The sequence below is a fragment of the Antechinus flavipes genome, chromosome 2, assembly GCF_016432865.1.
Source record: "Antechinus flavipes isolate AdamAnt ecotype Samford, QLD, Australia chromosome 2, AdamAnt_v2, whole genome shotgun sequence".
NCBI classification, from domain to species: Eukaryota; Metazoa; Chordata; class Mammalia; order Dasyuromorphia; family Dasyuridae; genus Antechinus; species Antechinus flavipes.
Genome location: NC_067399.1, coordinates 445,458,163 through 445,474,028, shown reverse-complemented (window position 1 = coordinate 445,474,028; position 15,866 = coordinate 445,458,163).

Below are 15,866 nucleotides of genomic sequence, written 5' to 3'. Positions count from 1 at the left end.
AACTGAAGTCCAGAGAAAGTTAGGTTACACAGCTAATAAATATCAGAGTCAAAATTTGAACTCAGAACACTCCCAACTCCAAGTGGAACATAATTTCCACTATAGCACACATTAGTCTAATCAGATGATCAAAGCCAAAAATAAAAATAGAAAAAAAATTAAAATCCACTTTAGGGCTTGAATGGTCCTTGCCATTAACCTAAAAATAATAAACTCAATAAGTGACAGATATTGCCTTCATTTTATGCTTTTGAGATGTGGCCTCTACATGTCTTTTGGGATTCAAATTGGCAGGCCAGGTTGCCATTGATTATCATTTTAGCAACTAGCTGAGAGATGTTTGGACTCAGATGAATTTTACACTCAGGGACTTTCAGGACTGGGTTAAGCTGCCACTTGGTCCCTGGTTCAGCCCCAACAAATTTAGTAGCTTCCAGAAGAGCCCCAGGCAAAGTTTCTCAGGCAATGAAAATGTGCAAGGATCTGACAGAGATGTTTAGTCTAGAAAAGAAAAGACATAAGGGTAGAGGGGGCATCATCACTATGTTCAAGTATTTGAAGGCTTGTCATTGGGAAGAGGGATTAGGCTTGTTCTGCCTGGCCCAGAGGCAGAACCAGAAGCTGTGAGTGAAAGTTGCTGAGAGATAGATTTCAATTCAATCAATGGAAAAATTTCCTCACAATTAGAGCTGTCCAAAAATTAAAGAGGCTGCCTAGAAAGATGGTGAGTACTTCAGCTCTGTAGGACTACAAAGGGATGCATAACCTCTGGGCAGCAATGCTGTAAAGTATTCCTGTTCAGAAATGAGTTGCAAGTCAAGACCTTTGAGTCCCCTTCCAGCTCAGGGAATATGTGATTCTAAGATTTTATGATCTTGTTCAAACAAAGGAGACAGTAGCCCAGATCTTTCCTTCTTTTTTCTTCCCCCATGATGAACTCATTAGAACTTGTGGAGACATGTGAATAAGGCAGGGCTGCCCCAGTCCCAGCCCCAGCCAAGGAGTTTCCCAAGTTGGGGTGGAGTTTGGAAGGGAGGAAGCTGAGGTGGCTGATTGCCCTTTGGAGCTTCAGTCCTGAGCCTCCAGACTACTCTTCCCATGGAGACCATCACCACTGCTCCTTGGATGGGATTGATGGCAGCTATGCATACATGGACAAAACAGTTTTATTCATATCCTCATGTACTGTGCCAAAATCACTCACATGCTTATGCTTCTAGATATGTAAGCACATATGCATCTACTAACAATCATAAAGGGAAGCAAGAAGAGGAGGAGAAAAAGGAAGATGGGGCATAGAAGAGGAAAGAAGAATAAGATAGAAATCAGAAGGAGAGGGTAAGTATGAGAGAATATGGAGGAAGAAAAAAGAAGAAAGTTGTAAAGAGAAAGTCAAAGGACATGAAAGAATACAAATAGCAATGACAGAAGTGGACATTTTACATCCTTCTTTAAAATTTGCAAAGTACTTTAAATACATTATTTCATTTGATACTTAGAACAACCCTGTGACAATTTTACAAGGAAAGAAATTAAGAAAGGCTGTGACTTTCTCAGAGATATAACTACTAAGTGTCAAAAGTGGAAGAAAGGAAACAATAAAACCTTTTAATATGTTACAAAATTGTTTTGAGATGTAATTGGGAAAAATAAAGTATTATTTGAAGAAAAAAGAGATGAAACCCACTTATTTAGTGAATGTTTGCATCTAATTCTCCTGGATGACTAATCTGTCTTACACATAGATACTATGCTCAGAAATCTTCAGTGGCTCCCTACAGCCTATAGAATAAAGTCTGAATTTCCCTGTCATTCAAAATGCTCCACAATCTGACAATACCCTACCTATCTATCTAGCCAGAGCCATCTGGCAGCTAGGTGGCATGGTGAATAGAGGGATGGAATTGATCCAGATATTTTCTAGCTCGATGACTATAGAAAACTCACTTAACTTCTCTCTGCCTCAGTTTCTTCAATTATATAAAATTTGAATAATAACACTAACTTTTCCAGAGTTGTGAGGATCAAGTGAGATAACATTTATAAAACACTTTGCAAACTTTAAAGTACTATGTAAATGTTAGCTATTTTTATTTCATTCCTCTCTATATAACTAAACTAAATCATTGTCTCTGACTATTCTGCTCAACTATAAGCACAACATTCCCTATACCCCACATTCTCTCCTTACCTCTATATCTTATAAAGTTCTCTTCATCTTCTAAAGGCTATCCCAATCCATCATAGTAATTTTTCACACTGAAATTCATACCAAAAGAGTACAATCAATAGTACAAGTACATAGATAGGATCAGGGGCAGAACTATATATATATATATATATATATATATATATATATATATATATATATATACCAGGACCATCACTAGACCTTCAACATGAAGATTTTGGGATCAAAAGGAAAGAGTTTCAATGATAGTCATAGGATATGGTAGGCCCAGCTCCATTCACTCCCCAGCATTTTCCCTCAGTGTTGGATATTAGTGTGATCTTACCTCCTTCATATCAGAGCACCTCAAGACTATTTAGCCTAGGGGAATGAGCTTTCAACTCCAGATTAGGACAATGAAGTGACACCATACAGGGGAACTCCACATGCCTTGAAAATCTATTACAACAAAGCATGACAAGATCAATATGTCTTGGTGCTCAGGTGATGAGGATTGACCCAAGTTCATCTGATTGGTCTTCTATGTAAAGCAGTGCTTCTTCTCTGTGAACATTTAATCATAGGAAGAGATAGGAAAAAGAATATCCATGTAAGAAAACACACATTTGGATGGTTCTGAGAACCCAAGAAAAAGTAGAATTTCAGATAAAAGTACTAAGAACTCTTTGAAAGCAACTTAAAGTACTGATTGATTATAAAAAAATGAGTTCTGTGCATTGCTTCCCAGAAGCTAATTTTAATATAACTATTTTTCAGGAGTTTTTAATTTTCTGCTGAAAAATTTTGCATCAGAAAAGCTTATGGACTATGGGAACTTTGTATAGGAACTTTGTATAGGATGTGTTATTGTTATCCCTGAGAGAAATGTGGATTTTGGATCCATGGGGAAATATAGGTTTTGTTCTCATAAGTATAGGTGAATCCATCTTACATAAGAACATACTGATTTGAAGCAAGAAAGTGAGCAGAAGCTAAAATAGAATCCATCCAATTGAGAATAGAAGACTTTAAAAGTCACAGACAGAAGAAAGAAAATCTGAAATCAGAGTAAATAAAGCTGTGACTAAAGCAGATGAAGAGAGTAGCTGAACTGAGAGAACTTGGAAACTATATTCCCTCTCTGATAAACAGGAAGGAAGATGAGCTCTGCTGCAGGGAACTGATCAGAGGAAAGTCTAATACTAGGAGGTAGTTGAGGGGGGAAATCATATTCCTCTGTGATTTGAAGAATTTATTTGTCTGTCTTGCTCTTTAGCATCATTGTTAATGGCCTGAAAGAAGTAAAATTTTGAAAGCAGGAGTTCTTAACCTGGGACTATGGATTTATTGGGGTGGGGGTGGGGTGGGGGAAAAGGTCCAAGAACTTAGATAAATGGGGGGAAATCTTTATTTTCACTAATGTCTAACTAAAATTTAGCATTTCATTCAATTATTTTAAAACATTATTCTGAAAAAGGACCTATATCAAAATGGTCCAAGGCACAAAAAAAAGGTTGTCATGCAAAACATATTTCCATATTAGTTATGTTATGAGAGAAAATACAGACCAAAAAAAAAAAAAAAGACCAAGAAAAATAAAAAAGTTAGAAATGGTATGCTTCAATCTGCATTCAGATTATTTTGCTAGAAGTAGATAGAATTTTTCACCATAGGGTAGACATACTATCTTCACAAGATTACCTCTAGAATCCTGAGAATCTATTTTAGTCAGATAAAGTGGTTGCTGTGACCAGTTCTTACCCATACGTTCATTTCCCCACCCCAGACCTACCATGGTAAGTTCAGGTTGGGGTGAGTGAGCCAGCCAAGAGAGGAAAGAAGGGTATCCTGTGCCATATTCAGAATTCATGCATTTGAGCTACATCTGTGTTACACTGAGTGAGACACTGAGGACTGGCCAGAGAGACTCCCAATTCCTATTCTACAGACCTATGACATCAAAAATTCCAGAATCACAGAATTTGAGAGTTGAAAGAAACTTGGTAGTCACCTAATCCAACCTATTCTTGAAAGGAATTTCTACTATCATATACCCAACAAGTAGCTTTTCAGTCTCTACTCAAAGTCCTGAAAGCAAAGGGAACCTACCATCTCTCATGGTAGTCCCTTATGGTTTAAGGCAACTCTAAATTATGAGGAAGTTTTCCAGCTATCAAATCTAAATATGCCTCCTTATAACTATCACCCTTTGGTCCCATTTCTACCCTCTGGGACTAAACTGAACACATCTAATCCCTCATCAGCATGAAGGACCTTCAAATACTCAAAGACAGCTAGCATGTTCCCCCTAAAGTCTTCTCTTCTCTAAACATGCCCAGTTTTTTCTGCTAATCTTCATATGATAAAGTCTTCATTATCTTGATTGTCAGTATAAAAGCATCTAGAAAAGAGCAAGCAGAGGTGTTGAGGGTGAGACATTTCTAGAACAGAAGCAAATTACCACAAAAGAAGCTTCCCACTACATCACTTTCAAAAACAAAACAAAACAAAAAATAAATAAATAAAACCTCTGGAACAAGAAGGGTTTTTGGACTATCACCGTGCCATATTCCCTAGGAAGCCTTTTCTGATCCTCCATGACCTCCCCCTCAGCCCTCACATAATACTTTGTTTTGCAACTTCAATCCATTTATGTAATATGGTATTTATTTTTATTTGTGCATGAGTCTTAACTAAACCATAACTAGCTCAGGACAGCTGGCACTTAGCTCCAGGGTGTTAACTTGAGGGGAAGCTGGGTGTTCCAGGGGTGTGCTAGAACCAGCTCCTACTGGCTCAGCAGATTGTTAAATTTTCTGTGTGAAGATTTACACCTCAGAAATCTTCAAGTGCTACAAACCACAGTTTGATTTATTGTTTTGTTAATTGAAAAAGCTGGAGAAAATATTTTAACACAGATAAACCTTTAAAAAAATTTTCCCAAAGAGCCAGTTGTTAAAGACTCACTAGCATACTTCCCTTTTGCAATCTGAGAGGCAAAAAAGACCATTGTGATTATCAAGTAAAAGCCTCTCACTCACCCACCTTCTCATGATCCCAGATCTCTTCTCCCACTTCCCCATAGTAAAAGAAAATTTGCTTCAGGTGCTGAAATGACCAGTTACAATTCAGATCCTATCAAAAGGAAGTGTATGATTTTGGGACAAGTGTTTTATAGAAATACTATATCTTTCTGAGCACTGGCCACTATAGTCTGATCAAATAGGAAACATTTAAGGTGTTTGTTGAATGAAGTCCCAGTAGAGCTGAGCCCCTTAGTTTATTTAAAATAGTTTATTTCTGACATCCTATAGCCAGATGGCCCTATTCGAAATTCTCTTTCCATAAATTGCAGTGGAACTGATAAGCACAGGTTATCTAGGTTCCCTTTAACAACACTATTTACCCTCCTTTTTTTTTCCTTTTTTAATATTTTTTCCAATTATATGTAAAAACAATTTTAATCTTCACTTTTTGTGTATAGTTTTGAGTTCCAAATTCTCTTCCTTCTTCTCTCTCCTTCCATGTGATTGGAAAAGGAAAGCAATTTAATAACGGTTATACATGTGCAGTCATATATGTAAACATATTTCCATGTTAGTCATTTTACGAAAGAAAAAAATAAAGTTTAAAAAGTATATTTGGATCTGCATTCAGACTGATAGTTTTTTCCTCTGGAGGTAAAAAGCATCTTTCTACATAGGTCCTTCAGAATCATTGTTTTGATCAGTATAGCTAAGTCATTTACAGTTGATTATTGTACAACTCCACCAATAGTGCATAAGTATCCCAATTTTCCCACATCCCCTCCAACATTTGTCATTTTCTTTTTCTGCCATTTTAGCCTATGTGATATGTGTGAAGCGATTCCTCAAGTGTTTTAATTTGCTGTTAGGTCTCTCTTAAAGACTGATGATTTCATGAGAGAAATGTAAATCAGGTTTAGTCTCTGACACTCCCTGGCTGTGTGCTCTTGGGCAAGTCTTGTAATTATTTTGTACCTAAAAGAATCTACAGAATCTAAAACTCTGACAGCCCCAGAGAGAAAACTTTTTAGAGACTGGAAGAAGTAAGACAGAGAAGCCTGTCAAGGCCCGGGACCTCCTTAGACAACAGGACCAAGACATCAGAGTTCTAATCCTAGACCTGCTGCAGACATGCTGAAAGTCCTTGAGGGATATCTCTTCCTCATCTGAAAAGTAGGGACATTATTTTCTGTTTCTGCTTTATAGAATGGTTGTGTATATTGCCAAAATAAAAATCATTTTATTAAAAAAGCAAACAAAAAACAAACAAAAACCTCCATAATAAGATACTTTGGTAATATATCATCCCTAGATTCTGTGAAAGAATAATCACCTTATCCATCCAAATGGAAATTGGTACACATTTGTGTAAATAAGTATATGTACCTATAAATGTTTCTGTGTCCACATTTAGATTCCAAAGTACCCAGCTGTAAAGCATTATAAATTCTGGAAAGACATTCAATGCCGTGTGTATGTGTGTGTGTGTGTGTGTGTGTGTGTGTGTGTACCAGTTGCCTGTGATATTTACAAGCATTTTTACACAAAATCTCCAATGGCTGCAAACCAGCTTATGTCATGTAAGCCTGGGGCCTAAAACCCTCCTCCAAACTGGAACCTCCGGGGAGACTAACAGAAATGGGATACTGCAGGAGTTTATGGGGATTCAGTACTACACGTGCTCTCAACTTCTTCCAACTGAGCCATTTCCAAACATCTGCCTTTCTGTGTGCCTAGAAAAGAATCCTGCCATAGATACTTCGTCAATGGGATGGATCAAATACTGGCTCCCAACCCATAGGCAGACAGGCTTTGTCTATTGGAAGAAAGTCAAGCAAACAGTAGATGAGTTTATCATATTTCTTTTAGTTAAATCAGAACCAAACATTTAATGATATGTATTCCATTCAGAACCCCATGTTTCCTGCTTATGGTGTGGTATCATCATGACCCAGATGAAATGTCAACTTTTTTTAAAATTTAGGAGAATGTTTTTAATAGCTGTTACTATTTTTGTCATTTCCACTTCTTATAAGCTCCAAACTATATCAAATGAAATCTTCTCAAAATATAGAGATCCAGTAGTAGAAAAATGGAAACTATGTGGGAACAAGATGCTGTTCAGACCATCCCTGTGGTCCAATCTGCTAGAGGAGTAATCCCAAAGATACTTTTAGAGAGTTTACATAAGATGGTCTTACATCCCAAGAAAACATTCAGTTTTCAAAAATAGTGTAATAATTGGTCAAGCATTAAACATAAAAGAGGAGTAAGATACAGACTTCCCAAAGGAGCATTTCTATCTGAATTCCACTGAATACAATGATGAGAATTAAATTAGTAACAACAATAGCAATAATATGCTATCCACATCCAGATAAAGAACTGATGGATTCTAAATGCAGATCAAAACATTTTATTCCCTTATTTTATTCTTTTTCATTTTTTTCCTTTTTATATTTTTCTTTCATAATTGTGACTAATATAGAAATATGTTTTACATGATAGTACATGTATAAACCATATCAAACTGCCTACCATCTTTAAAACAGAGGAGAGGAGAAAGGGAAGTAGGAAATCTGAAACTCAAAATCTTGTAAAACTCAGTGCTAAAATTTTTTTTGACATGTAAATGGGAATAAAATATTATTTAATTTTTTTTAATGTGAAAAACAACAAAAATTATTTGCCCAGAGTTACCCAATTAGAAAAATATCAGAGGCAAGATTCAAAAGTAGAAATTAGGAGGAGAAAATTTAGGTTTAATGTCAGGAAAAACTTCTAACCAACTAGAGTTATCCCTAAATGGAGTGACCTGCTATTGGAGACATTGGTTTAACCTGTTGGAGGTCATTAAACAGAGGCTGGGTCACTTGTTGGATGTGTTAGCATGGGGATCCCTTTTCAGATGTGACTTCAACTAGATAATCACTGAAGTCCCTTCCAGTGATAAAATTTTGCAATTCTGTGGAAGCTAAATTACCCAGCCAGACTCCAAGTCTATAGGACTATTTACTTCACTATCCTGGCTCTCAATGAAAAAAGATTATCTGTCTATCAGAGACTTCACAATCTACTAGGGGAAATATGACATTGATATATATGGGCTCATAAAATTTATAACTAGAAAAGATCTTAGAGATCATCTAGTACAACCCACTCAATTAGAGAGGATGAAATCAAAGTTCAGAGCAAGGGAAGGGACACCTTCAAGGTCAGTTTCGGTATTTACAGCTACTGTAAACAAGTAGCTGAGCCAAGTTTCCAACCCAGGTTCCTGGCTCCAAAACCTGGGCTTTTTTAACCATACTTTACTACCGCTTCGATTCTGAGTTAAGGTAGAAAATAAAACATAAGGAGAGAGGGGCAAAATGCTATGAGGGTGTGGAAGAAATGTCACATTCTTCCCTGCTGCTCCCTAAGCAGATAGGAGGAAGAAGATCATTCTAGCGAAAACATTGGCAAAAAAACAAACAAACAAACAAACAAACAAAAAAACAGTTGAATAGATTCTGGTATGGGTCTAGTAGTCAATGAAAAATTTCATCTGACTGGAGTGAAGAGAGAATATTGAAGAGTACTGAGAAACAAAATTGGATGAGTTGAATTTAAAGCCAGATGATGGGGGTGACTTGAAATTTAAGGAGAGAAAGCCAGAGAACCTATGAAAGCCTTTGGAGAAAGGTATTATGATTAAATGATAAAGTGGGGCAGCAGCTGGGGTATAATAGAAAGGATACTTTGCAGTCAAAAAAAAAAAAAACTGTGTTTGAATGTTTGCTCTGCTATCTACCACCATTGTGATTCCAAGCAAAAAGTCCTTCATCTTGATTGGAATCAGTTTCCTTATCTTTATTATGACTAATGGTTGAGCTGAGGAACCTTAGGATCATAAATCTATAACTAGATAGGAACTGGAGATCACTTAGTTCAACTCTCACTGTAAAGATGTGGAAAAACTGAGCCTTAAAAATGACTAGGGACCTGCCTAGAAACATACAGGCAACAAAGGTAAAAGTCAAGATCTGAACCCAAAGCAATGACTTAAGAGTCATCCCTCTTTCTATTATACCACTTGACTTGTCTAGTCCTGCTCTACACTCTGTGCTATCCAAGGGAATTTAAATGGGTCTGAACTGACGTCTATATACAGGAAAGAGAAAGATTTCTTGGGAGAAGTGAAGATACCCTTCAGTGACTGCACCTTATTTTGCATCTTGATGACCCAGACTACCAGGGAGAGAACTGTGGAATTTAGCCAAAAATACTGATTCTCTATTTATATACATTTCCTGATATGTCATCAAAGGTACCTCAAAGTAACCCAACTCCTAACTGAAGCACATTACATCTCTTTGGGAATAATATCCAGGCAGTAGATATAGAAACTGACTTTGCTTTAGCTCAAAAAACATTGATGAAGTGTCTACACCTACACCTAATATAGTAGGTATCACTATAGTCTAGGCAGCTAGGTGACAAAGTGGATAGAGTGCCAGGCCTGGAGGCAGAAACAGTAGAAGATCAAAAGTTCATTTTTAAAAAAGTTCAAATGCATCTGTATGACTTTAGGCAAATCACTTAATCCTGTTTGCCTCAGTCTCCTCATCTGTAAAATGATCTGGAAAAGGAAATGGCAAACCACTCCAGGACCTCTGCCAAGAAAACCCCCAATGGGGTCACTACTTAACAATAGCAAACTCAGCTGCCGACCACAAGTATAAAAAGATGCACCTACTCTCAAAGAGTATACGATTTTCCCTTGGGAAATGGGAGAGGAAAACAGGATACAACATAAATCCAAATACTTTCAACACAAGAGAATATGTGACAGATCGTATTAAATTTGAGCTTTTGTTTTGTTCAATGGGAAATTCAGCAAAGTGTTGGATTTTTCTCTTTAAAAAATATGTATTTTATTTTTCAATTGACAAACATTTACTTTCTTTCCTCTAAATTTAAAAGAAAAATAAAACCCTTGTCACAAATAAACAGTCAGACAAAACAAATTCCCGCATTGTCCATGCTCAAAAATGTCTCTCTCTCTCTCTCTCTCTCTGCATCTTGAATCCATCACTCTCTGTCAGGAGGTGGATAATTGTTGGCTTTTCACAGCCTTATGTGGACTCACTTGGGCAGAGCCAGCAGTAAGACAGGCACAGGAAGCAGTTGTGGATCTCAGGAACTCTGCTCAGAGTTCAAGAAGGCCACTCTTCCCTGACTCATAGGTCTTCTTCTGGGTTAAATCCTGTCAGCAGGAGCCCAGAGCAGGCCAGGCCTGAACACAAAGACAAAGTAACTAAGAGGAAGCAAAGATCCCAAGAGCCTATATCATAGAACCAAAGGCTGTCAGAGATGGAAGGGGTTTTAGAAACCTCCTAGTCCTTTTTTTTTTTTTCATTTTCCAAAGGTACAAACTAAAAATCTGAGAAAAAAAAGATTTCTCCAAAGACATCTGCATTCCTAAAGCAAAGCTAAGAATAGACTATCAGCCTATGGGCCCTGACTCTAATTCTGGGCAGATTTAACTCTCCACAAAAACATAATCCTTTACACACACACACACACACACACACACACACACACACACACACACACACTTCCCATTTATTTAAACCCCTCCTTTCTTTAAGGTCCAACTCCAATGGCACCTCCTTCATGAAGCCTTCCCTAATTTCTTCTTTCTCTTCTTCATCTCACTAGTCCACAAGGCCTCAGTTACAGGATATCTTGAACTATTTCAGCATTCATCATTTATTTGAAAGTCTGTTACTTGACTTAATTTAAGTCACCAAACATTTATTATTTATTATGTGCGAGGTACAATAGGGCTTGGTACTGGAGATGGAAAGACAAAAACAGAACAGTTCCTGCCCTCAAGGAGCTTACATTCTATTGGGTGGGTCCAATAAATATACAGAAATGTAAATATAAGGTAATCTGAGGAGAGGTATAACATGGGTGGAGACCAGAAAACTTGGGACCAGCAGGAAGCAGAAACTAGATGTATATTCAGTCATTCTGGGAGGAAGAAGGGGAAAAGGGAAGCTAGAAGCCAATTCACATACTTACCTACTTAATTGCTTCTAAGCCAGGCACATACTCCATTAATACTCAGCCAGGGCATTACCATATCTGCCATCCCTACCCCCTCCAGCTGCCCTTTGCCTGCCTGTGTCCAGGGAGGTAAAATTGTCCTATAATAGGCAGGGAGGTGAAAAGACTAGGGAGAAAAAAAAAATCTTGAGATTCCTTCTGTTTTTTAGAAGTTCTTTCTTTTCTCAACATCTTTTTAAATTTTGTGTTTAATTTCCTCTAACAATTGCATGACACATGTCTCATACAGCAGAGAATTTCTGTCAACCAGGTTTAATCTCCAGCGATTGTTTAGAGGTCAAGAAAGAAGCTACACACACATACAAACACGTACTTTCACTGCACAAAGGCCCCATTGGGTTCTCACTTGAAAGAGAGCAGCTCCTCCGTGCACACACAATTCATGTCCTCCCCAGAATAAGATTACTTGTCTGGTTCAATCTGTGGTTTTTCAGACAGTAATTAGCCTTCACTGGGATGGCAAATCCGGCCCAGTGAACGTGGATCCAAACCGACCGTTTCATCGAGTCGAGGCCATGGCTCCAATGTAATTAACTGTGACTTATACACCAGTTGCTCTAGTGTGATGTCAGCTCCTCCACATTGTTTATTTTAATTAAAACAGAAATTGCAGGTCTTGAGCGCTAGTAATTACAGCCCATGGACTAAATTTACCAAGGCCCCTAATTAGCCTGAAACATGTCTACCTGACTCGAGGTGTGAGTTAGAACATGACTAGTGTGGGGCATTACATGTGCAGTGACGGAAACACAGTCAAAGGGAGGATGGGCTCAAAGCTGCTGAAAATAAGCCTTTCTTGGCATTTCACCGCTGGGCCCTGAAGCCCTGTCTTCATGCCTTTCCTGAGCTGCATGCCAGGGAGGACCAAACGCAAGCAACTCTTGGGTCAGCTGCTCCCCACCCCAAAGATATCTGCATTCTGAGACCTCCCTTGGGTCAAAGGGCTCAAGCTAGAAGGGACCTCAGACAGAGGTTCCACACTATGTCCAAAGGGCTACCAAACTGTGCATGCCCTTTGATCCAGCAGTGTTTCTACTGGGTTTATATCCCAAAGAGATCTTAAAGGGAGGAAAGGGACCCACATGTGTAAAAATGTTGTGGTGGCAAGAAAGTGGAAACTGAGTGGCTGTCCATCAGTTGGAGAATGGCTGAATGAGTTATGGTATATGAGTGTTATGGAATATTATTGTTCTATAAGAAACAACTAACAGGATGATTTCAGAAAACCCTGGAAAGACCTACATGAACTGATGCTAAATAAATGAGAAAAACCAAGAAAATATTATACACAGCAACAACAAGATTATGTGATGTTCAACTCTGACAGAAATGGCTCTTTTCAACAATGAAGTGATTCGGGCCAATTCCAAAAGACTTATGATAGAGAAGCCATCTACATGCAGAGAGAGGACCATGGAGATTGAATGTGGATTACAACATATTTTCACCCTTTTTAGTTGTTGTTTGCTTGCTTGTGTTTTTCTTTCTCCTTTTTTCCCTTTAGATCTGATTTTTCTTGAGCAGCATGATAAATGTGGAAATATGTTTAGAAGAATTGCACATGTTTAACCTATATTAGATTACTTAATGTCTAGGGGAGAGGAGAGGGGGAAAAAAGGGAGAAAAATTTGGAACAGGAGGTTTTGCAAGGGTGAATGTTGAAAACTATCTTTGCATATATTTTGAAAAATAAAAAGCTATTATTATAAAAACAAAACAATACAAAAGAAATAAAGATGTTTTACAGAGGGAAAGAGATTTGTCCAAAATCACAGAAAGGTTGGGACAGTAGAGGGATTACTGCCTCTGGAATCAGAAGTCATGGATGAAAATCTTACCTCTGATAGTCACAGAATATATGAACCCTCCCTGAGTCTAGATTTTTTCATCTGCAGAGTTAGGGATTTGAACTAGATGGTCTCTGAGACTATTTCCAGCTCTAGTTCTAGAAATCTAGGATGTCAGACCCTGTGGTCTGTGGACTAGAAATTCAGCATTCTCTCTCCACCAAGTACCCACTGCCTTCTGTCAACTGGTAATTCATTAATCAAATGGGCCAACTAAGGATTTATAAAGCTATTTTCATAATAATAGTACCTGACATTCATGAAGTGCTTTACAAAGCACTTTATGTCTAACAAAAGTCCCTTGAGATAGGTAGCAAAAGTATTATTCTGCCTATTTTCCAGATGAGGAAAAAGGCTCTTGGGGAAAGCCCTCAAACAGCCAGCAGAGGTTCCAAAGTCTCTCCAGGGACAATAGAACTCCTGGCTCCTTTTCTGTGGTATTGGCAAGCATTCAAAAAAAATCAGCCCTATGCTGGACCCTGAAAGTAAATAAAGAGGGTTTTGTGAGACCAGCAGGGGGAGTGAATTCTAGCAAAGTGGTAGGGCAAAAGGTGAGTGTGAGAATCCTAGAAAGTTCCTGGCCACTGCTTTCCTTCCCAGCTTTGGTTGCATATGTACTTGTCACCAGTCACCAAATTAAAAAATGTTGATTTCCTTGTAGCCATGTAAAGTCCTGTCAATCGCTAGTCTCATCCGTTGTCAATGGGACAACATGTACGATATTTATCTGCAATGACGCCAGCTGAAAGGTCAACATAAAACGTTAAGTTTACAAAACTTGGAAAAAGTACAGTACTTTGAGAATGACGGAATCCAGCCATGTGTCTCCAGTGTTCCTCTTCATCTGACATTCAAGGCCATCATCTGCCACTACTCTATCTTTCCAGCCTCAGCTCACATTCCTTCCCTCTAGTTAGTCAGACAATTAGTCAGTCAATAAAGATTTGTTTAGAAACAGACAGTAATTAAATTAGCTATATTCAGGCATTGTGCTAAACCCTAGGGATTCAAAGTAAAAAAAAAAAAAGGCATCATCAATACCCTTAGCAGTCTTACATCGAATGATGGGTGAGACCACATTCAAATAACTAGGTACAACAAGATATATACAATATAGAGACTTCCCTTTTCTCCCTCTTTGCATATTTAACTCTACCCATTCTTTAAATCTTTGCCTCTGGGTGCATATTAGCTATGTGACCATGGGTGAATCTTGGTGTCTCTGAATCTCCGGCAGTTCTATAACACTGATCTACTAAGTTATAGATCAGTGATGAGCTGGACTCTTGGAAGAAGCTCCTGCACCAATGACACAACAGCTATTTGAACATTGCCATATTTGACCTGTAAACCCTGCAGAAATGTCTCCTCTTCTAGGAAGCTTTACCTGATCACCCTGGTGATTATCATCCTTCCCTTCAGAAGTCTCACAATTTTGTAACTTTGCACTGATCATATACTAGTGTTATATAAGAACTATTTGTTTTGGCATTTTACCTCCTACTCAATAGCAGTTAAGCTCCACAAGAACAGACAGAACTAAACCTTTATAGGTCTTTGCTAACCTCCCCCAGTGCCTAGAAGAGGGTTTTAAGCAAAGACCTTGTTTAATAAATATTTGTTGCTTGCTTAGGGCAAAAAGATGTTAAAGAAAGCAGGAACCTCCTTGCAGGAGGATCAGGAGCAGCAGCAATAATAACAGTAACAGTAGTTGAAACAGTAGTGGCAGGAGCCATAGTTGAAGCACTAACAGCAGCAAAGGGAGGAGGAGTAACAGCAGCAAAAACAACAACATTAAAAGCAGCTGCAGCATTAGCAGTAGCAGTTGGAGGAAGGACAATATAGCTGTTTCTATAGCGCTTGCTATGCACCAGGAATACTGCTAAGTACTTTACAATTATTCATTTGATCCTCATAACAACCCCAAGACATAGGTGTTATCATCTCTATTTTACTGATGGGGAAACTGAGACAGACATCAGTTATATGACTTTCCCATGATCACACACTAGATATGTCTGAGGTCATATTTGAATTCAGACCTTCTGGACTCCATTCCAGTGTTCCCCATCACTGTGCCACATGGCTGCTTTAAGTAGCCTTCTTGTAAGTTTCTTGCATGAAAGCAGTGTGGGTCAGTAGAAAGATCACTACCTATTGATTCTAAGATGGAATCTCACATTTAACACTTATGACACAACTTTCCCCACACCTCAGTGTCTACAGTAGTAAAAGAAGGGATTGGATTTGTTGGTCCCTGGGGCCTCTTCCAACACTAGAGCAAAAGTATATAGATTCTATGTACTTTGCAGAAGAAAATATCTGTCTAATCTGAAAGAAGAGATTTTTACTCATAAACAAATAAGAACATATGTGGCAATGTATGTGGAATCCTTTTTCTGCTGTTTCTTTATTAAAAACATAATTCATAACATATTAAAACTTTAAACCATACTTAAAACCTTCTGTTCAGCATGAGGTGCCCATGCTCTTCATTCTCCAACATCGTTATCTAAAGCAATTTCCGTTTGGGAGGGGATCAGTGAGAGAAAGCCTCTTTGTATATGTGTAATACATGAAGGCTGGTCTCTCACGACACATTCATCTTGGCTCTGCCAGAGAGATCTGCCACCATATTCCTCCCTTCCTCATTCATGAAGATGGATGTTTGAGGATCTCAGATTCTTTATGGATGTGCCATATGAC